Here is a 22627-nt window from a genome sequence, read left to right on the forward strand (position 1 = left end):
CACCTAGAATTAGCCATACCCTACTTAGAGGATTTAATTAAAATTGAACCTCTGATGTTGTGGCGCCGCATCTGGAAATCAAATAAAAACGCTCTGACCCAAGCCATTATCACAGACTCAATGAGCATGGACAACTCTGCAAAAATAAAGTGGCTTTTATATGTTAGGAACTTTTTTACTGATTTAGGCCTTGAGAACTACTATTCAGACCCGACATCCATAACGGACATTCCAAAAAAAGATCTTAAACGCCAAGCATTATTCCATCTGGAGTCGCTAAGACTCGCATCCAACTCCACAAAAACGGCAGTGATCCATTCAAACATGATCCAGGTAGCCTTTGTCATTCACCCGTACTTAGAACTTCAAATACCAACTTACGAGAGAATGCTCATCACAAGATTTAGGCTAAATATATTCTTTAGAATGGTCACCTTTCCGTCACAAAACTGTTGGGATGCCATACTCCCGCCTTGTCCTTGTGATGGTACATCAACGCAGTCGAATTTGCATGTGATTCTGCTCTGTAAATACCACCAAGCCCACAGAAAGACCTGGCTTCTACCGATACTAAAATCCTGGGGATTGAGACAGTGCAGACCTGCCCTTTTAAGACTGCAAATGTTGGAAACACCAAATGTCTGTTATTTTATTAGTAGTTTTTTAAAGTGTATTATGAAACACAGAAAGAATCTCTAAAAACCTTGCCAGTCGGAGCATAAGCGGTACTTTGCACATTTTTGATTAACTTTTCTCTTTTTAACTATGAAATGAATTTTATCAGAAACATATGTAACATGTGTATTTTTACTGTGTTTGACAGTTTGTGTACTTTTATGGTTTTTCCACTGTGAATAAACCGAATAAAGATTTTATATATATATATATAGTTAACTTGCAGTTAAAAAGTGGAACACTCTGCCTTTGAATTTGAGATCTGAACCCACGAAAATGACCTTCCGTAAGGGACCAACAACCTGGTTGTTTTACCCTCAAACTCTGTTCTTTAGCCTGTCTGTCTTTAGTGCTCTTTCTCTTTTTGCTTAGGCTATGTCTCTTTTTCTTTTGCCTCTTTCACCTTGCTGGGTGTTTAGATTTTTTAGCACAGGGACACACCTTTAGGTGTAACCAGGTGCTTTATAAATGGCAAAGAAATATAAATGGTAAATAAATAAGTAAGATTCATCAGGCCTCTTAAAGTCACCTCACATGGCCCTGCGTGGCTAGACAAATCTAAAGTAATGGAACCCAGCGGCAATCACTGCGTTACATCTCTTTGCCCCAGGGAGGGGTTCCATGGGGGGAGCTTGGGTATTCCCACGTATCCTCCCATGGATATTGGCACTGTCCCAGATTTACCATTTCTGGTAGAACTGGAAATGCTTCAAAATGTTACACATCCCCAGAAGGGGTGTAACAAGGAGAAATATCTTTATTTCTCCTGAACTTTTCCTCTTTCTATGTTTTCTGCTTTCTCAGCACACATAGAAAGAGGAACTGTTAGAAGGTGGTTCTGACACTATGGGCCATCCAGATTATTCACTGTTCGAGCATTTAATTGTTGAGCTTTTACTGTGGGGGAGCCTCATCAGTTGGGACTCACCCACAGTGAACTCACCATGAAAGAGACTGCATGGGGATTTTACTGGTGTCCCCCTGGCTTGACCAGGCCACTGCACAGCAGCTGGAGTAAGGGACACTGTGCTGGTTACATGCAGACACATGTGTACATGCATGTGCACATGTGTAGAGGCTGCGCAGGGGAGATTCCTAGCGTGCACAGCCAAGGAGCAGGGGCAGATAGACTGGTGTGGCAGGACTTATGCAGAATTGGGTGGTGACATGGAATAGGCTTTATACACTGAGGGGAAACATGCCAGGGAAAGTCAGTGTGTTTTACTGTGTTATTCACTATATTTTTCCCCTATGGGGAGATGGTGCCCATGGGCTAAATTGCCTTTCCTACGGCCTACAGATTCCAGACATGCACTAAAGTCCACTGTAACAGGTGTGAGAAGAAGTATTCTGCAGAGTCCAACGTCCTATTTGTACTGCTTTTAGGTCATCCAGAACTGTCTGAGTCAGCCATAACCAGGCCCTGGCTGGGGGCTGACCGCAGTAGCCCAGATTGATGACCTTTCTTCCCAGAGCGAAGGCCTCCTCTCCACAATTAGAAGATGGGTGGGGCTACAAGCTCAACCATCAGCAGCTATCACTGGGTGCCAGGCACCAGGCTGTACCAAGGAGGAGGCAGCTCTGGGGGGGAAGGGTTCTTTTCAGAGACCATGTGGCAGGAGACCCTGGATGATGCCATCTTGAACCAACGAAGAGGCATGGGCAGGAAGGAGGGAGCAGGGGCAGAGAAGTGATGTGTCGCTGTGTGATAGGGCAAACAGAGACTTCCTGCCAGCCCCATCCCCATCTTCTTAAAAGAACTTGCTCAGAAAGAGAAGCTCTCTCTGGGGTGTGGTTTGCGGGGCAGAAGGTCCTGGAGCCTGGCGCAATGGGCATTTGGAAGGAGAAACCCCGTGACTGCCCCCAGGATCTTGAACAGCGTCAGGCGAAGAGTCCAGGACCAGTGTGCAAAAGCAGGGGCCTCTGCACAGGGAGAAGAGAGGCCCAGGAGGAGAGCAGGTGAAAGGCTAGCGCAGGGAGCCAGTGAAGGCAGCTCCCAGCTGAGTCCCCCCTCCCAGAGACCCAGAGGGCGAAAGAGAGTGCTCCCAGTGGCTGGAGAACACCACTCAGGAGCAAGAAGAGGCCAAAATCAACAAGATCAGTCTCCTTGGGGCTGAGATCAGGGCCCAGAAGGTACGCAACCTTTGACCTTTGGCTGACCAAGGCGGAGCGTGTGGGGCACCGCCTCTGGTCTAGAAGATGCCACCAGGGTGGGTCAGGTCCCGGGGGCTGCCCCCAACATGAAGAAAAGTCAGGGAGCTCCCCGTGAAGTGACCCCCAAGACGGGTGGACAGGAGCCAACCCCGGCCCCCTGCAACAGCGGAGGGCAGGGGGCACTTTTGCGCCCCCGCAAAGAGGTCTCCAGGGGCTCTGGACCCCAGCCCTAGGCCCTGAAGCAAAACTGGGTAAAGCAGTCACACTCCCGTGAAGAGGAGGAGGGGGAGCGCCTTCGCGACCTGCAAAAATGTGATCGCAAGGGGCCCTGGACCTCATCCCTGGGCCCGTAAGAAGACAAAGAGCTGGTAGCGGGGAGCACCATCACGCCCCCGCAGAGGGGTCTTGAGGGGCCCAGGACCTCATCCCCAGGCCTGGGACCCCATCCCTATGAAAATGCCCCCAAGAGGGGCACCAGGAGCCCACCCTGGCCCCCGCTGACGATGGATGGGGAGGGCAGTCGCGCACCTCCCCCCGTAGATGTTCAGGGGCACCGGATCCCATCCCCGGGCCCCAAGTGTCAGAAGGCGGGTGACTGGAGGAGCCGGTGAAGGTATGCACGTCTGCCGGCCAGAGCGGGCAGACTAGAAATGCTGAGCTGGCTCCCGCGGCAGCACGCGAGGGTGCCAGGACCAGCCTGCAAGGGCAACACAACATTTTCACTGCTTATGGTGGCCCCAGGAGAATGGGGTCACAACCATACAGGTGTGAAAAGGTGCAGGGGGAGCTGCTGGAGAAGCTGTCTTCCCCAGCACTTAAATGGAAGTCCCTCCCTAAGTCTCTTGGGGACTTGAAAAGGATAACACCTCAAGGGCTGAAGCCAGCATTTTAACACCTCCTAGGCTGGTACTTTTGTTTTAGAGCTGGGGGTGTACTGAGAAGTGCATTAAGGAATGAAGGGCTGAGTTGGGGGTGTCCGGAGGAGGGCATCCCCTGGAGGTGAAGAGGTATAATTGCACCTGTAGTGCATTTACTTATGTTATTCCTTTTAGAGGGACTGATGATCACATGTGTAATGTGAAGTACCTGTGTAAGATGATGTCATAAGCGATGTGGGGTTATGTTGCCAAATATTCCTGCAAGGGTGTCTGGCTGTATATGCGTAATCCTGTGATTTCATCTGTGATGCCTTTAGGGGCTGTAATTGCAATGCATTCTAAGTGATCCACAAATGTGATGAGTACTGTCATTCTAAAGTGATGCCTACACACATGTAGTCTTGCTGCTGTGCTTAGGTGAAGAACCCAGACTGCTAGCCCTTAAGTTGTAGAGGTGTATACTTCATGCTCCGTAGAAAATTCTCAGTCAGGGCTGTGTGTCACCAAGGCAGGGTTACCAATTTTAAATGCTTGTTGAGATAATGGGGTGGGTCGCCACTGGGATGGTGCTAGTGCGCAGGACCCTCGCTCCAGGTCATGTTCAACTACCTGCATTGTGGGCAAGATGATGTGCATACATGGGAGTGGTGGTACTAGACCCCACCCCCCACAGGAGGGGTGGAGACGTTGTGCAATGTCACAAAGTAATTCCATCAGCTTATGTATATTTGGAAAATTGGTGCATAGTATTGAGTAGTGTGTGTGTTTAATAAATGTACTCTTACTTTTATAAAGCAAAGTACAGATTTGACAATCAATTATTGAGTGTTATTGCTGCGCACCTGCAAATGGCGATTACTAGCCCACACCACCTCCCTTGAGTAAGCCTCAGACTGCTCTGAACGCTACCCTCTGAGAGTCAGGCGCTACAATTGGGTGTTTGGTTCCCAGTGAAGGACAAATGTAGTAATGCTATTTGTGCAGGCCTCACAGACACTGCCTCATTTCCCAACAGGAACACACAGTAAGAGAATTGTTTTTCTGCAGAAAGGTGTTCCTTCCTGCACAAAAACAATCCTGCTTATAACTCAGATACGTTTGCACCTGGTTGCAAGGGTATCTGCATTGGTGCTTGTCAGCACATTATGCGCGAGCAAAAGCAAGACAGGAAGGTAATGTATACTGTTAAATATGGTGCATTCCTGTCCTTTCCCAATCACGTAATGCTGAGCGGCATGATTTTTTTAAACATGCGCCCCTAAATCTGCAGCATGACTTTCCGTTTCTGATAAATGATTATTTCATAATCATTTGAAGGATAACTCAAATTGTAATGAGAGGAACAGGGAGGGAGAAGAAGGGGTAATTCTTAAATTACTTACCGGTAATTACATTTCTACTAGTCCTGACGTCCCTATTCATATGAATACATACCTCCCTTTTCCCTGTTCAAATGATTATGTTGGGAAGTTCCTGTGATGTGGTAAGTTTGTATTGACAGGAAGTGTTAGGCCAAAGCCACAAAACTTAAAGTAGGGAGGAGTAGCTTGTTCTGCTTGTGTTTTCGGCAGTAGTGGTGCTTATTAAGTGTCTGTGAAAGCATGTATTTTCTTTTTTTTTACAGATTTATTTACTCAGTAAAATCTCAATCATTAATAATCATTCCAAAATCCGTACACCCCTTCTCTACCCATCTCTTAAGGTCCTGTCCCTATCACATTATGTATTTATATGATAAAAGCATAGCGCATACACCTCTCATAGTTTATTACGACATACACTCTATTTTTTTCTTGCGGATTTATATAGCGCAAACTTGACCTGAAGGTATTGAGCGCTTTATATGAGCACCAGTTATGTTACACAAGGACACATTCATTTTGTATTTGGTAGGCACAGGGAGATGAAGTGATTTGCCCAGAATCACAAGATGTGGATTGTGGAGTCGACCCATAGGCTCGAACCGTGGTTTCCCAGGTCCAAAGTCAGCATTCTAGCTGTGAGACCACATCGTCCCACCTCTATCCCTAATTTATAGTGTTGCTGTTAGTATTTACAATGGCATATTCACAGTGTTTCCATAAAGGTTCTACTTATTAATTTCTTCCCCAGATACATCCTCCTTATCAGGATCTTTTCGACAATCTAGTAATAGATTCCACGCTCGAGCCTCTTGATCCTCTGCCTTTCCTCCCTTCTCTATGCAGTATAACACTTTTATAGCCTGCCCAACCAATCAACTCCATCTTCTATTTTTCAACTCTGGGAGCCCTAGTTGCATTCCTTATTTCCAACTCATCTAGCAAGAACCAGTGGCAAATCAATAGAGCCTGCAAGACCCATATCGTAATGACTGGAACAGGAAATTCTGGACTAAAGGAATGGAATTACCGATAAGTAATTTACGCATTTTGTTCCTGGTACTGTCAGCAATGGGAAGAGGCCATGATCCACAGGGAGGAGTCCAAGGCAGTCTACGGAAGAGAGGCATGCATCCATAAACAGAATATATCCCTGCATTAATGCATGGTTTCTTCATAGCATAGCTAGGAAACACCGAGGCATATTATCAAGGGCCTTATCGCCGCTTTAGTGGGACTTTTTCCTGCTAAAGCGGCGATAATTTCATCGCCCTATTAGCAAGCGACAGTTTGTAGGCAATAGCGAGCAGTTTGGGGCCCTCTTTGCATGTCAGCGATATTTATCGCTGATGACATGCAAAGTGGGGGTACCCAACCTGTTAGCAACTGAAAGCAGTCGCTAACATCGCTATCGCCTATTATCAATACAGGCACAGCGATGAAAAAATTTGCACTAATCACGAATATCGCCAAAAACTAACGCCTGCTCAGAACACTTCTTAACCTGTATATCCAACGGGAGTTGGATATTCAGGTCTAGACCCTATTGGCGTTTATGCCTGAATATCGCTGGATTTCCAGCTATATTCACGCATTGAGCCTCTATCGCCGGATATTTTATTGCATTTGAAATAAACATTGCTAATAGCACGCTATCTCTGCGATAAAATCCGGCAATGCGCGTCGATAAAAAAAATATTGCTAAGCTCATTTAGCGATAAATATTGCTAGTTGTTGATAATATGCCCCTTAGGGTGGTAATAGCTTCTTTGTGTTTCCGAGCTCTGCTGTCAGAAAAGCATACATTGACTCCGAGATATTTCAAGTTAATGTATACACCAAACATGCCAAAAAGAAGTCACAGCACCCTTCTGCCCTGGTGTATGCATGATAGGACCCCTGGGGCTGTATCAAGATGAGCCCTGCTCGCTCGGTGCAGAGCCATGCACCAGTGGTTTTGTGTGTGCAACTTGTAAAGTACATTTGTTTAACCCTGTATTTCTGCGAGTGAGGGGTAGATTTTCCATCATCACAGCTCGGAAATAGTGAGAAATGTTTGCTTTTCTGTTTCTGCGGTGTCTTGTCTAAAAATAATGTGCTAATTTGGAGAAACACCAGTTTAAGTGAATTTAGTTTTCACACTGCAGGTACATAAAAACAGGCGCTACGCCCTGCAATGGGCTAGCAGAGACCACCATGATATGGCTGGCCCTTGTGTGTTGTGGGAGTGGAAGCAATGACGCCCTTCCAGCTTACCTCTGCTATTTTTAACCCTCACAGTGTTTCCATTGCTTGGACTTGCTAATTAATGACTTGGTGCAGCAACCTTAACACCTAATTATCATCACGTCTATGCAAAGACCTTCTTCATTATGGAAAGAAAGGACATTGCAATTCCACAATGGAAAAAAAAGTTTATACAACAGTTGTCTGAACACAAAAAGCCACGACTGTCCATTACATTGCGTTTTCACCAACTTCCTATTCAGGCAAGATTACATGGGTTGAAGTCTCCTCACCTTTATCTCCCGAGTGCAGTAAATAGTGTGTTGTTGTCATGCGAAATGGTGCCTGCAGTGTAACTAGCAATACACCTTGGTGTTTTACGTTCGCAGGAGAAAATGAGCTACATCAGTGGTTTCCAAAATCCTTAGAACCATAACCCATTTCTTAGGATGATCAACTTTCCAGATCCACCTACCATTAAAGGACACGAGAAGAGGCGATTCTAGTAATGTTTATGATAGCATCGTGCGGTATTGTCATTTACAGACAGCACATTTTCCATTGAAAGTGCCACCAAATATGCCCAGACTTACAGTTTTACTCATAAAGCTGCCCAGCACACAAATCATAATGTGTGGCTATCAGGATTGTGATAATACATATATCATTTGTACATCACCAAGTAATGTGTTTTGATTTATTTTTGATCCTATTGAACTCTATGCTTTTAGCACAGTTCAGTTACAAAAGAATTGTGCTTCATTTTTGCTTTCCCAACTGCTGAATGCATAATGGTATCTATTGGTATTTACATTTTGTTGCGTTGCCAAAAAATGACATCCCACAACCGTTCCTGTCTTACTCCCTGTTCTTCAGCGAGACTGACACATAAATTATTTTAAAAACTCCCCTCACTTTGCAGTCAGAGAAGGAAAAGTAAACACCAGTCCCCATGATAAGAGAATAAGCCGCAATTCGGTAGAAGACATAGGTCCTGATTTAGAAGTCAGCGGAAGTGAACACTCCCTCACACATTACGGCAGGGCTTTAAGTGGGCCGGGTCTCACGGGGTCTGAGCACTGGCAGTTTTTTAAAGGAGGCCTCAAAACGGTTCTCTATCGGGCTCTGTTTTGTGCCCTGGCACAGGCGGTCCGTTTTTTTGTCGGACTGCAGTGATAGCAGGCCCATCGAAGTGTGCGTTCTCACACTGCTCACTTCTCACTAGTGGAGAAGTTACAGCATGACGTCATGCCAGGTGAGCGTTTTAGGGGAAGGGAAATCCCTTAGAGAGTAATTTTCACTTCCTTCTCTTTTTGAAACTCACGAGCAGCAACATTCTTGTAGTGTCGCCAGGCCTTTAAATTGAGGTTTTTTCAATATTATATATAAGCCATAGTTGCTGCTTATTTATCTTATTCAACTAACAACCATTGACAAACTAATAGTCCTGACTTGTTGTAGCTATGATGTTACTTGTTGTATCACATATCAGGATGCAAGGACAGACTCTCCAAAATACGAGTCGGGTGGCACACTATGCTAAGCGCAGATTTTTAGCTTACGAGTTTTAAGCCACGCCCTTAATTACATTGGCTACGCCGCTTTGAGAGACCCCACCAATTTGTTTATCCCACTTAAAGTCCTGCGTTACGGATATCTCATTCTCCGTATTACGATCACGATCTATCCTATGCGGATCGTTATATGGCGGACGGGATATCCGACACGATGGTAATATCGCATTCCCTCTGCCGACTTCTAAATCAGGCCCATAGACCGACATTTCACCTCTATCTTTTAAACACTAACAAAAATGACAGGATAAACACAGATTTGAACGGCATCTTTATTTATTTCACACCAAATATCGTCTGACCGACCCGCTTGTGGGTCACGACCCACAGTTTTGGAGATCTGCTTTAGCCAGCACACCGCCATCTGCTGCCCACAACATGCAGTACAGCTGAACAGAACAGTTCTGTGATCTTGCGGCTGGACTTTGTGCCCATCATGACATCGCCCCAGGTCCAATTAGAACGACAAACATTACCACGCAGTAGGTTATAACGTGGACGTTACATCATCCACGTTGTTACCACGCATGGCTTTACATCACAAGTCGTTTCTAGATGTCGCGCTGGACTTAGAAATAGTATAAATTACTATTCCTACTAAAGTTAGAGCAACAGTAGTGAATGTGTTGGATTTAAAATCCAACACATTCCTTCATGTTGGACATCATCTAGCGCAAGTCGTAGAAACAACTTGCGATGTAATGCCACGCGTGGTAACAACGCAGACGATGTAAAGTCCGCATTGTAACCTACCCGCGTGGTATTGACAGCATTATCAACACTGTTTCCCGTCCAGGAAAGTGTGAGTTGGGTGACTGAATAAGCCTAAAAAAGGCTCAAATAGTTTGTAACAGCCCTGAAATTGCTGCTTTGTGTCTATAAATAAAATGTGCCTGGCATTGGGCAGTTTCCATGCCTAGTTTTCATGCATGCCGGTGTGCATAAATTGACTTCCACATTCTTGTCTGTGGGCGTGCGTTTGAAAGGTAGGAGCTTCCCCTGGATGTCTAAACTTGCATTTTCCTGCATCCCACAAGTTCACCTCGTGCATCGACTGTCAGCTGTGCACGAGCTCTGCAGATGCATTAAGCCTGCAGCCTGAAGGCTCTGTATGAGCAGTGTGAGAAGAAGATCCTGACGGGACCACTGCCCTACAGAAGACGGGAAGATCGATAGAGGCTTTTAGATGCAGAATGGGCCCGGTCGTTGCAGTCGATGGAAATAGCTCTCGAAAACAACTACCCAGAGATATCGATCAGATGATTAAAGACTTCCTCGGTTAAAAAGCTGCGTTCCGCATCATAAATCACATTATTTCCTGCTGTTCGCCTCGTCCAGAATTTTGAGCTGGGAAGGTTCAACTGCTGCTTTCCTTTTGCCCAACATGTGGAGTTGACATGAAAGTTCATATAATGCTTTGTCGTTTCCATTTGCAGGTTTGATAAAAAATATACAAGACAAGTTGATCAGATAATTAGCAGATATGTTTCTTGCACATGTTTCCTAAATCTTGTATAATGCTAGCTAGAAGAGGTATTTTTATGGTAGAAGGAAATGCTTACCACTCAAGATCCTAGAAATATATGTAATCTGTTCCCACTGTATGTTTGATGTACGGTTTCTTCACATACGAAATGAAAGTTGATGAAAATGCCATGAACGTGCAGGTAATGACCAGCTTTCCTCCCCTTTCTTGATGATGCTATCAGTGAGTTCATTGCACTGACATCATTAGCCTTGTTTATTGGCGCATCACCAGATCACTCTGGCTGTTAATGACTAGCTGTCCAATAGCCCAGATATTTGTCACCCAACTTCTAAATCATAGATTGCTCTGTGCATCCGACTGGTTCAGCACATCAGCTGGTCCCTCTCCATGCAGGAACTGAGTAAAGGGCAGAGGAATGTAAAGTCGAGCAGAGCACAGAGAGATGGAAAACCCAGTGCATAAACAAAACCACAAATCAGCTCAAACTGGAACAAATGAAAAAGATAATGTAGGTAAAGCGCTACCGGGATACAGATTCTGCGTCTGAAGACAGGAGTATCAAAAGGTGATTTGAAGTTAGAAGCATTCACTATTCCTAATATACTGAATACAATTTGTTTTACTACGTTTCCTTGCAGATAAAGAAGGCAGATGTTACTAAGAACACCGTGTTTTTATCATCGGGATCAAAATAAATAAGGTGCCAGGAAATGGGAAAATGAAAACAAGCATTGACCAAGCTAACAGGTATAAAAGTCTATGGTGAAAAGCCTTGTGTATTTAACAAGAAGTTGTGTTTATGTATTACTGTATGTAAGAATAGTGACTTGCTGTGGTGAGTAGTGTGGTTCTGTGGGATTGGAGGGATGGTGCTGAGGCATTAGGACTGCATGGAATTTCATTGCTGTACTTTGGGAAGGTGCCTGGTGAAGTGGAGGTAGTTGTGTGGTGGTAGCGATGGCAGTCAAATGAGTTGCATGATAGGGAACATGCTTTGGGTATATAGCAGTGTCAGGTTGGCCAAGTCGTTTTTGATACCAGATGTGCAGCTCTGTTGGGCTAATAGTGTAGAATTATGGGGTAATGTGGTTCAATGGGTAGTAGTGTGGTGCTGAGGATAGACGTGCCGTAGTGTGGTGGTAATGTGATGCTAATATAACGCCAGAGCCAGTGTGGCTCACGTTCCTGACAGTGTGGGTCTGCCCGGTGACAGTGAAATACTGGTAGGGGTAGTGCATTTTTAGCAGTGTTGTGAACTGGACAGGTCACGTTTTAGTGGTGGCAGGGGGAGTTCTGGAGCTTGGCTTAGGAGATGGTAGTAAGATGCTGTGAGGTTGTAGTGTAATGCTTTCCATTCACAATTTGATGTGCAGAGAGCATCTAGTGGTGGGTAATCCTGGACAATGAACTACGCTCCTTTGCAGGGATTTTTTAACAACGCATTCAATGAAAAACATGTAGTCTGGGAATGAATCTGCTCAATCACGCAGCGTAGTCAGCTTCTAAACTGCACCCACAAATACTTTGATAAAGCAGCTTTACATGTTAAAAGGGTTAAAACCAATTCACAAAAGTGAACTTTGAAATTGATAAATATCAGGCAATGTGAGAGGTGATGATTTTGGATCCCTCCTAACCTAGGGAGATGCCTTGAACACAAAGAGCACATCATGCTGAACGATTCAGTTATAGTCCCATCCTCTTAGGGCCACCACAAGCACAATTATTATGGGCAAAAATACAATCCCAACCAAAGGCCCTGCAAAGCATTATGGGATGAGATTAGCAGTGGGCTGTGAATATTATAGTATCCAATATCAAAATAATTCTACGAAGAGCTGCAGTTCATATCTTCGTTACTAGGTGTCCCTCACGAGTCAAATGGAAAAGCATTGAATCAAGCTGTAGTTCCACTAGTCGTTACTAGATGTCCCTCACAAGTCAAATACAAAAGCATTGAACCCCTTTCATGAATCTGCAGGTCAGCTCTTTGTAGAATTTATAGTATTAGCTCTCAGCTCAGGGTTTCAATGCTTTTGCATTTGACTCGTGAGGGATATCTAATAACGACTAGTGGAACTGCAGCTTGATGTAATAATTTCAATGCTTTTTCATTTGACTCGTGAGAGACATCCAGTAACGACGAGTGGAACTGCAGCTTGATTCAATGCGTTTGCATTTGACTCGTGAGGGACACCTAGTAACGATGAGCTGAACTGCAGCTCTTTGTAGCATTATTTGATATTGGATACTATAATATTCACTGCCCACTGCTAAACTTGTCCCATAATGCTTTCCAGGAACCTTGGTTGGGACTGTATTTTTGCTTATAACAACTGTGCTTGGGGTGGTCCTAAGAGGATGGGACCATCACTGAATCGTTCAGAAAGACGTGCTCTTTGTTTTCAAGGCATCTGCTCGGTTCTCTCCCTATGTTAGGGAGGATCCCAAAATCATCACCTCTCTCACTGCTTGCTGAATTAATAGTTTCACTTTTGTGATATTACTATATGCATTTTAGCATATAAAGACAGAGATACTTGTTATTTTACCCAAAATATATGAGGTCTCTGTTGGTGGAGTGGGTTTTTGTTCAACTTCATGGAGTTCTGCGTAGTAGTACTCTGCCAACTATGCCCACCCTTAGTGGTGGGCAGGGGTAGCTCCTCCACAAGGGCAGAGGAGAGTCACCACACTGCTTACCTGCAGTGCGAGAAAGCCAAAACATAAAATGGAAATAGCTTTTGGATATTACCATTTTATGTTTCTTTGGCATTGCAGGTGGGCAGGTGGGCGGAGCTGCCAGGGCAGAGCAGGAGTGGTTTGCCCTCTCTTGAGTGTGCAAAAACTGTTTGGCCGGCCCTCTCTGGCCGCCCAAACCAGTGATGTGCAGGCTGCATTGAAGCCTATATGGAAAGCATGCTATCCCCTACAGCCTCTGGCTGGGCGGCATCCCAACCAATCAGAACGCTCCACTGGAGCATTGTGATTGGCTTAGGGGAGGGAGGCTGCCTGCTTCTTGTTCCTGTCGCTGGCAGGGGAGCAGGAGCAGTGAAGACGCGGGACCGGGTCAGTGGAAAGGTGGGTTTACATTTAAAAAAAATATTATTATTGACCCCTCTCCCCGAGCAACCCCCCGTCCTGTGTAATCCTGCACCCAACCACTGCAACCGACGCCCCCACCCATGAGCCAATGCCGGCCACTACTGGTGGTGGGGGGTAATAGTGCAATAGGCAGCGAGGAAAGATATTTCTTTGAGGTAATATTTGGTATGGCTTGAATATTCCTCCCACCCTTGGGCCAGTAATGTCCTTCTGCTTAACACCAATATCTTTGGCATTATGGACAGTGCTTTCTTCTATTAAATGGGTGCCCAAATAATGAATGGTTCAACACCATTAAAAATAAATCCATGTTACAATGGCTTAATGAACAGAGTGGTTCCACTTTGTTACATACAGTCTGTTTTGTGAAATCATTATTCCTGTGTGAGAGCTAAAGCCCTCTTTTAATAGCGTAAGAAGTGTACAACTTCGACCCATTAAAAGAAGTTTTATGATATTAGGTTATGTATTATATGTAAAATCAATGTGTTCACTTACAAAAAACTGTTAATATCTAGTTTATTAACAGTATAATGTTAATGTTTCCATTTCCACAATCTAACATGCAGAAGTTTTGCCAGACACCTACATATTATGGAATTGCAGCAAAGAGCATACAGTGTACTGCCAAAGGGCAAACGATCACAGGATAAATACAGCACTCACCAGAGAGCAATATACTGGGAGAGGCACTAGGGACAGAGACAAAGAAGCTTAAAGAGTGGGACTGAATGACAAGTGTCTACAGAGAAACACAGCACTCACAGGTGAGAGCGTCAGTGCAAAAACATGCAGAGTGTGACCCCTTGCTGAAGAAAACCTCTGCCGGCCCGAAGGGCCTCAAGAACTTCAGACCCATCTCTCTGCTCCCCTTTGCAGCCAAGGTCATTGAGAAAGCAATCAACGCCCAATTTTCCGAGTTCGTTGAGGGGAACCACATGCTGGACCACTCGCAATCCTGCTTCTGAAGCAATTATAGTACAGAGACTGCCCTAATCGCTGCCACAGACGACGTCCACCTCATCCTCGGCCGAGGCGAAACTGCAGTCCTCATCCTCCTGGACCACTCTGCCGCCTTTGACACTGTTTCCCACCGCTCCCTATGCACAAGGCTCCACGATGCCAACATCCACGAAAATGCCCTGGAATGGATCAGTTTGTTCCTTACAAGCCAAACACAGAGAGTCAGGTTACCACAGGTCCTCTCAGAACCCACAGAAATAAGCTGCGGAGTGCCAAAGGGTTCTTTCCGACCCCACTCTCTTCAACATGTACATGGCCCCGCTCACAGCCATCATCAGGAGGCACGGGCTCAACATCATCTCCTATGCCAACGACACCCAGCTGATCCTTTCCCTCACCAGTGAGCCCAGAGTCTTCAAGAGAAACTTCCATGACTGGATGAAGGCTCTCACCACCTGGATGAAGGACAACTGCCTCAAGCTAAACTCAGAGAAGACAGAAGTCATCATCTTGGGCTCCACCCCCTCTGCTTGGGACGACTCCTATTGGCCTGCAAATCTTGGACCTCCACCCACAGACCACGCAAGAAATGTCGGCATCATCTTGGACTCCTCACTCATCATGAACCACCAGATTAACTGTGTCTCATCATCTTGCTTCCAATTGCTTCACCTGCTCCAAAAGATCTTCAAATGGATCCCAACTGATTCTAGAATGACGGCCATCCACGTACTCACCAGCAGCAGACTTGACTACGGCAACACACTCTATGCCTGCATCACCCAGAAAATCCTCAAGAAATCCTCAGAAAATCCTCAAGCATCCAGAACACCTCTGCCAGACTCATCCTCCACATCCCCCAGCGAAGCCACATTACCACCCACCTGAGAGACCTCCACTGGCTTCCAGTAAACAGAAGGATCACCTTCAATCTCCTCACACACGCCTAAGGAGCCATATACGACACAGGACCTGCATAACTCAACCACCACCTCTGATTCCACTCACCCACCAGGAACCTCGCTCCGCTCAACTCACCCTAGTTGCCATACCACAAATCCGCAAGACCACGGCTGGGGGAAGATCCTTCTCCTACCTCACAGCAAAGACCTGGCACACCCTTTCCCTAGTGTTATCACTGTCACTGCCCAATTTCAGGAAGGACCTCAAGACCTGGCCTTGCGACAGATCTGCAGCCATCTACCCCCCAGCGCCTTGAGACCCTTACTGGTAAGGAGTTGCGCTTTACAAGCCACTTTGATTGATTGATTGTTTGTAGCACAGCCTCACTAAATTGTAAATATTCGTTCCTTGGAATACAGCTACACACATTTGGTTCGCCTCCTACATCTTGGTATGCACTCTGTATGAATACTATTTAGACAGTCAGTCATGTACCTTTCTGACTCCACAATCCTGGTAGCTTCTGTATTCAAAAGGAGGCATTACAGCGATAGGCAGGTGCTCTTGTTTTGATGTCCTTTATTGCTCAAAAATAAAGATTACAACCATTTTTCATAATTCTTTAAAAACCAAGCTTCCACACAGTCGTTTCTTATGATAGATTTTTGCTCCCAGGTTTTTTTCTCTTGTCTGATCCTAGCCTACTAAGCAAAGGTACCTAACCCCACAATATTGTAAACTGAGATATCTCATGTAGACAGCACTCCATTAAATGCACCGCTAACATGGTCACAGCCATGAAACCTAAACACTAAATTATTAGTGCATACTACAAAATAAAAAGAAAATGTATGACTTTTAAATTAAAAAAGTATGACTTTTTTTTACTTATTCTTTACTGCCACAACGTCCCTATGTATAAGCCAGTACAGAACATTTATCGTAATATAATAGTAATCTTTAGAATCAATGACTGAGCTGGCCTCCACATATGATTTAACCAGTACAGTCATGTCATCCAGATTGCCTAATAATTCTGTATAAAAGCAAATACATGAGTATAGGACATAACTGACAGATGTAGGAAATTCATGTCCTTTACCTCGGCCCCTCACTTTTTTGTTTGTGATATTTATATTCTAGACATGTAAAATGTGTGCTCTGGGTAAGTGGGCTTGCCGAGCATAACCTCACACTATTTGCTTGATTCTTAAAACAAAAAACATATTTGCATTTAAATTGTCATATCGGATACTATATTGTCACATACCATTATGCGTAATCTTTTACCAAGCGGAACATATTCAAAACAGGATATAAAAGATTGAAAGATATCTAAAAACGAGAACTTATAATTGGTACATACCTTAAAGACATGGGCGCATTGTCAAAACAGTGATACTTTTTTTTAACAATGATGCTGGATAACATCTCGGTCTGTAAACATATTTTAAGATGCATAATATTGTGTTAAATAAAAACAAAGTGTACAACTATTCTCATTAACTGTTAATGTCTAAAAGTCATGCCCATTTAGACATGTGGGATTGATTGAGCCATTTATTGGAATGGAGTATGTAGAATATGCTTTATGTTAATGGTGAAATATAATAAAATGCAGAAAGTGGAAAATCCAAAATCACCGGAGACTCACAAATTTTTATGAAATCTGTTTCTTTACACAAAGATATTACGAGTCTATACACTTGGCATGGTCGATGTAGGGCATTTATTGCATTAGGCGTGTGATTGGATAGAGTACATTCTTTCAAAAAATCTTTGTGTGTAAAAGCAAATTAGAATAGGAGTTGTGGTATCCTTTATTGCTCTGCATCCAAAGCAGTGTCTCACAGATTATACTATCATATGTCCTGTGCAGGCCCATTGTCGTTTTCCCTATGTTAGCATTGTAGTTTTGAAAATTCTGGACTCGTGCAACAAACTTTGTTGTAGCATGACGATTTTGGTGTCAAAAGACCGATAATGGCTAGTACACTATGCACAAGCATTTTCGCCATAATCAAGTAACGATTTCACCTCGAAATCGCCATTTTCATTTTCGAACCCTTGGGTTCCATTTTAGCTCAGCAGCCATTTTGTGAGTTGCCCTTCACATAGGCTCTTAACCACAGCTGAATTCGATATCAAAGGACACATACACCTTAATTGACTTCTCTGTGACCTGGGCAAGCTGGAACCATTGCCCCAAGCCAAACCTGTTTGGGCAGTTTCTCTCCCAGTGGCCGAACGAGATAGCATCAACACACAACAGGCCATAAACTGTTCCCATCGCACACACCCCCGCCCAAATCTTGCTCACACCTGTCTCTGCTCTTTTCTCTTCTTGTGCTTTATGATGAGGAGGAGCCCGGTTTTATTGAGGGTACACCGATATCTGATGGAAATGTTGGGCCTTGCCGGGTAATTGATCACAAACTAGACACACTAAATGTATACTTGTCATCATGACTCTGCTTTTTCTTTTGTAATGAAAATATGTGAATAGCTCACTGTAAATCCAAGAATGTTTGCACTGTAAATCTAAGAATGCTTGCCTGAAGCTTAAAAAACTGTATAAAAGAAGAAGCCAGGCTTTGTACATTTGAGCAGTCTCCTAAGAACATACATGAGCTACATGCTGTTGTACTTCTAGGACGTTTGTTACTTGGTTGCAGCCAATAAATTCGATCTTAGACTTCACCTAGAAGACTCGTGTTTCTGTGGTCTGAATCAGGAAAGGACTCGAGGTCTTTGGGTGTTGCCCTGACACCGCTGGGTTACCGGATCAGTACCGGTTCTGAAAAACCCAGTACCTCAGTTGGCGCCCAACGTGGGGCGGTATCAGCGGTACCGGTCCAAGCCAGATGTTCGTGAGGAGCTTTGTGTGAAAATTCCGGAGGACGGCCAGCCACTTCAGCGACCCCTGTATGTCGACGTGGTTCCGAAGGTCTTTGCTGCGAGGTTCCCCGCGTCCCGACGGCTACGAAGGACTGCTGCCCTGACTATCGCCCTGATTTGGACCCTTGATGTTTGGTAGAGCGAAACGTTAGACGAGTCTTCTGGTGACGTCATCGATACCTCAGTTAAGTATAAGTGGAGCATCTCCCAGTCCTTAGTTTGTTTGGTGTCCCCTTTGTGGGACCGCTTTGATTTGGAACTTGCAAGCGCCAAAGCCGAAGGACTCGTGTATTCACGAGCAATATCGTAATCGATAATCCTTTGAAGTTTGAAGCTAGACTAGAGAGCGAAGATGCCTGGTCTTAGCAGACTTGGAAATTTGTTTTGTCTTGGTTGTAATAATAGGGACTCCTGATTGGAGGACTCGTGTCCGGTTCCTCCGATTGGAACTCCAACCTATGAACTATATGTGAAACATGGGGTAGGCCCCATCACATACAATGAAGTGTGGATAAAATGCACCAGAAAGGATGGTGTTTTAAAATGGCCCCAATATGGTAGCTTTGATACGGAAATCCTAGACAATCTCGAAGTTAAACTCTCTAAGAAGAAAGCCCGGCCGGCAATGTTTGACTCTTTCCGCTTATGGCGTAAGGAGGCCAAACAAAAGGAAATTAAATTAGAAAAGAAAAATAAGAGAGAAAGGGGTATCTCGATAATGCAAGCTGCTAGGCAGTATAAAGACAATGAAGAACAGATGAGTGAGCAGTTGCACAGGCAACGTAAAATGGTAATAAATAAATGTTATCCAGTCTTACCGCCTCTGCAGCAGGAGGCAGCAAAAGAGCTTGAAAAAGATCCCCTAATGTCGCATTTGTTAAGTTCACCACCCCCTTGTGCGCAAAATGCTACAGCACCTCCACAACCTCTAGTTGTGCAACCCATGGTTGTTGTGCCTCCTGTTCCTCCACAGCACCCACCAGCTACTCTTCAGCTGGCTCCTATTCCTCCGGTGCAGCCTTCCCAAGGGTCACCGGCCTTTACATCTGCTCTTCCTATAATTCCTGCAACTTTACCTACTGTATCGACTACCACTGCTGGTACTCCTCCTGACACTGCTTCTGCATCTGCCTCATCTCATCCTGCTTTCCCACTTGTCTTTTCATCGACTTCTCCGTCTGTCCGCCAGAGAGTGACAAGCACTGTTTCTAGTCTTCTATATCCTTTGTTTGGTGCAGCAAGTACGGCTCCTGCCTCTGGGCATACACAGTTACGCAGCCATCTGCCTGATTCTAGGGAGAAATAAGTATTGGATCGTTTGGCACATAGATGGGTGACTAACCCGACTATATATGATTTAGAATGTGTTATGGATGTTTTCTATCAGTGGGAAGCATCAAAGCAGAGGTACGTTTTCGAGAAAATGTGTGTTTTTCTATGCGAAGACTTAGAAGAGAATGATTTGGACTCTAGTCCACCCGAGTTGAGCCATGTACGGTTCGAATTTTCAAAAGGGACAATTGTGGGTTCAGATGTTAGGAAAGCCGTTGCGACGTTGTTATCCCTTAGAACTGAAAGTGTTTCCAAGTCGTTGTTTGATCATGATTCCTCTGTCAAGAGAAAAGGAAGACAATATCCCATGAGAGAGGTTCCCCCAGTATGGAGGGAGGGAGACGCAGCAGCTAACCCACCTATTCAGCCTCATTTTCAGCGTGTGTGGGTACATGTCCCATGGAAACGAGCTGAAGTATTAGCCCTTAAGCAGACATTGCCCGATCCCCGCAAAAATCCTGCAGGGTATTACAAGGAATTATCACAGACTGCAGGCTCCTGTATCATGAATTTAGCTGATATCGATATGTTATTTGGGAATGTTGTTCCACAGCCTTTATGGGGAAAGATTCGTCATACAGATCATGATCAAGAGCTAGGCGACACATGGGTATATATTACCGCTGCTGATGCTAGACAAGTTGATGGTGCTAAACCTGAGCCTTTAGTAACAGAGCTTCCTGGTAGAATTATTACGTATATGAAGACTTTAAATCCCGAATTGCGAGTAAATTGGGATAAGTTGTCTGCATGTAAGCAGAAGAAAGATGAAACGGTGTCTGATTTCTTCACCAGGTTTGAAGAAACGTTTGTCGACCACAGTGGTCAAGATATGAGTACAGAAGGTGGTCAGCGACTGTTCGTCGATAAATTCGTGCACAATCTGCTTCCAGAGTTGTGTAAAAAGTTGAAGGATTCAGAGAGTTCATGGGCAGTTTCCTCTTCAGCACAGATACTGGCCACCGCGCAATATTATGAAAATAGAGACAAAGATGAGAAAGAAAGAGCAGAAAAGAAAACTAAAGAGTTAAAAACGAAGGTCCTGTTACAGCAAGCATACCCGCCACCTGGTGGTAGTAGTCAGAATAATGGTGGTCAGAATAACTATCAGAATAATTATCAGCAACCTCAACAGTTTCAAAAACCAAGAGTAGAGTAAAATCAGCCACGCGTTCCTGTAGGTCCCAATCAGTGTTCGTAATGCAAGGAGGAAGGTCATTTTAAATATAGTTGCCCTATACTGTTACAGCGCGCTAATGGTGTGTCAAGCACAAGAGGTAGAGGTGTTCAGCAAACACCTAGAGGTAGAGGACGTGGAAACGTCCCTCAGAATACACGCTCCCTTCCACCTCAAAATTCTATGAATAGGTTTGATCAGCAGAATAACGCATCTGGTAGGACAGCTCAGTACTATGCTGATGATTACTATGCAGAAGATGAATATATGGAAGGTAATGATTGCTAGGACAGCCATAGACAAAGAGAGGGAGTTGTTTCAGTTCCAGTAGATCAGAGTGGACCATACGTTGAGGTGATTACATCAGGTGTGTCAGAACCTTTTCTGTTGGATACTGGTGCTACAAAGAGTTCTATGATGCACTCAAAACTCCCTGGCGCACCTTTGTCTGGCGAAATGAATGTTTCTGTAGGTTTTTCTGGCGCCCCGGTTAGGAACCCGATTTCATGTCCTATGTCCCTGTCTGTTGGTCCTTGTGAATTCGAAGCATCCCTTATTCTAACAACAGGTTGTGGTGAAAACTTGCTGGGATTGGACCTGTTAAAAAGATTGTATGCGACTTTGTACTGTTCTCCTTCAGGAGTACAACTTACACTAGGTAAGAAAGTGGTTTCTCCAATGTATTTGTCGAAGGATAAAATTCCGACAGAATTGCTGTCTCTACCTAATATTCTTTGGGCTACTGGTCCTAACGATGTGGGTCTCTTGGAAATACCACCATATGTTGTGACATTGAAAGCCAATGTTAGAATGCCGCGCATTCCCCAATACAAGATCTCCAGTGAAGGCGAAAAAGCGTTGTTAGCGATCATTTACGATCTGATTGAAAAAGATGTGATTGAGGAGACAAGAGGCAACGTTTGCAATAGTTCCGTTCTGCCTGTGTTGAAAAGAACTGACCCCTCTCAGCCACCTGTGTACAGATTTGTGATTGACCTTAGAGAGGTGAATAAAATAGTAGTGCCACAGTTTCCAGTTGTTCCTGATATCACTGCCTTATTGACAATGGTTCCAGCTTCAGCCACTTGGTTCTCGGTGAGTGACTTGAAGAATGCTTTCTTCAGCATCCCGATTGCTGAGGAGAGTAGGGACATTTTTGGCTTCAGTTTAGGAGGACGAAGCTTCCGCTTTAAACGTGCTCCCCAGGGCTACTGACAAGCTATAAAAACACAGCTTGACATGATTGTGTTACCTGAAGGCGCTACACTCATTCAGTATGTTGATGACTTACTTATTGCTGCAAATTCTGAAGAAATCTGTAAAGAAGCCACGTTGTCATTGTTGCGTCATTTGTGTGATCTGCATCACAAAGTGTCCCTGTCTAAATTACAATATTGTCGACAAGAAGTGACCTATTTAGGTCATCTCTTATCGAAGGAGGGAAGGAAACTAACCCCAGAAAGAATCCAGGAAAGCAAAATTAAGTGTGCCAAAAACACAGAGAGAAGTGCGTGCTTTCTTGGGTATTACATCGTACTGTAGACAGTGGATTCCAAATTTTTCTTTACTGGCCAAACCATTGGTGGCATTAACATGTAAAGGTACACCCAATCCTGTGCCTTGGTCTGAAGAGTGTCAGAAAAGTTTTTCTGAATTGCTCACAGCATTATGTTCGGCTCCTGTGTTGGGTACCCCCGACTACAGTAAGCCCTTCACATTGTATGTCCATGAGCGAGAAGGTTGTGCATTATCAGTGTTGACACAATTGTTTGGAGACAAGCAGCGTCCATGTGCATATTTTTCGTCGACTTTGGACCCAGTACCTAAAGCATTGTCAAGTTGTTTAAGAGCAACAGCAGCAGCAGCTGTTTCTATTCGACAGTCTGCTGGGT

The 22627-nt window shown here is 44.6% G+C and overlaps 1 protein-coding gene and 1 pseudogene across 1 annotated transcript in view; one reads left to right on the top strand and one right to left on the bottom strand.

Moving 5' to 3' along the window:
- ANO3 (anoctamin 3) overlaps nucleotides 1–22627 on the bottom strand; it is a 1465374-nt gene that overhangs the window by 1149255 nt on the left and 293492 nt on the right. The window lies entirely within an intron of this gene.
- Nucleotides 18579–21023, top strand: LOC147729180 (uncharacterized; annotated as a pseudogene).

This window comes from Lissotriton vulgaris, chromosome 2_2 (assembly GCF_964263255.1).
Source record: "Lissotriton vulgaris chromosome 2_2, aLisVul1.2, whole genome shotgun sequence".
Classification (NCBI taxonomy): domain Eukaryota; kingdom Metazoa; phylum Chordata; class Amphibia; order Caudata; family Salamandridae; genus Lissotriton; species Lissotriton vulgaris.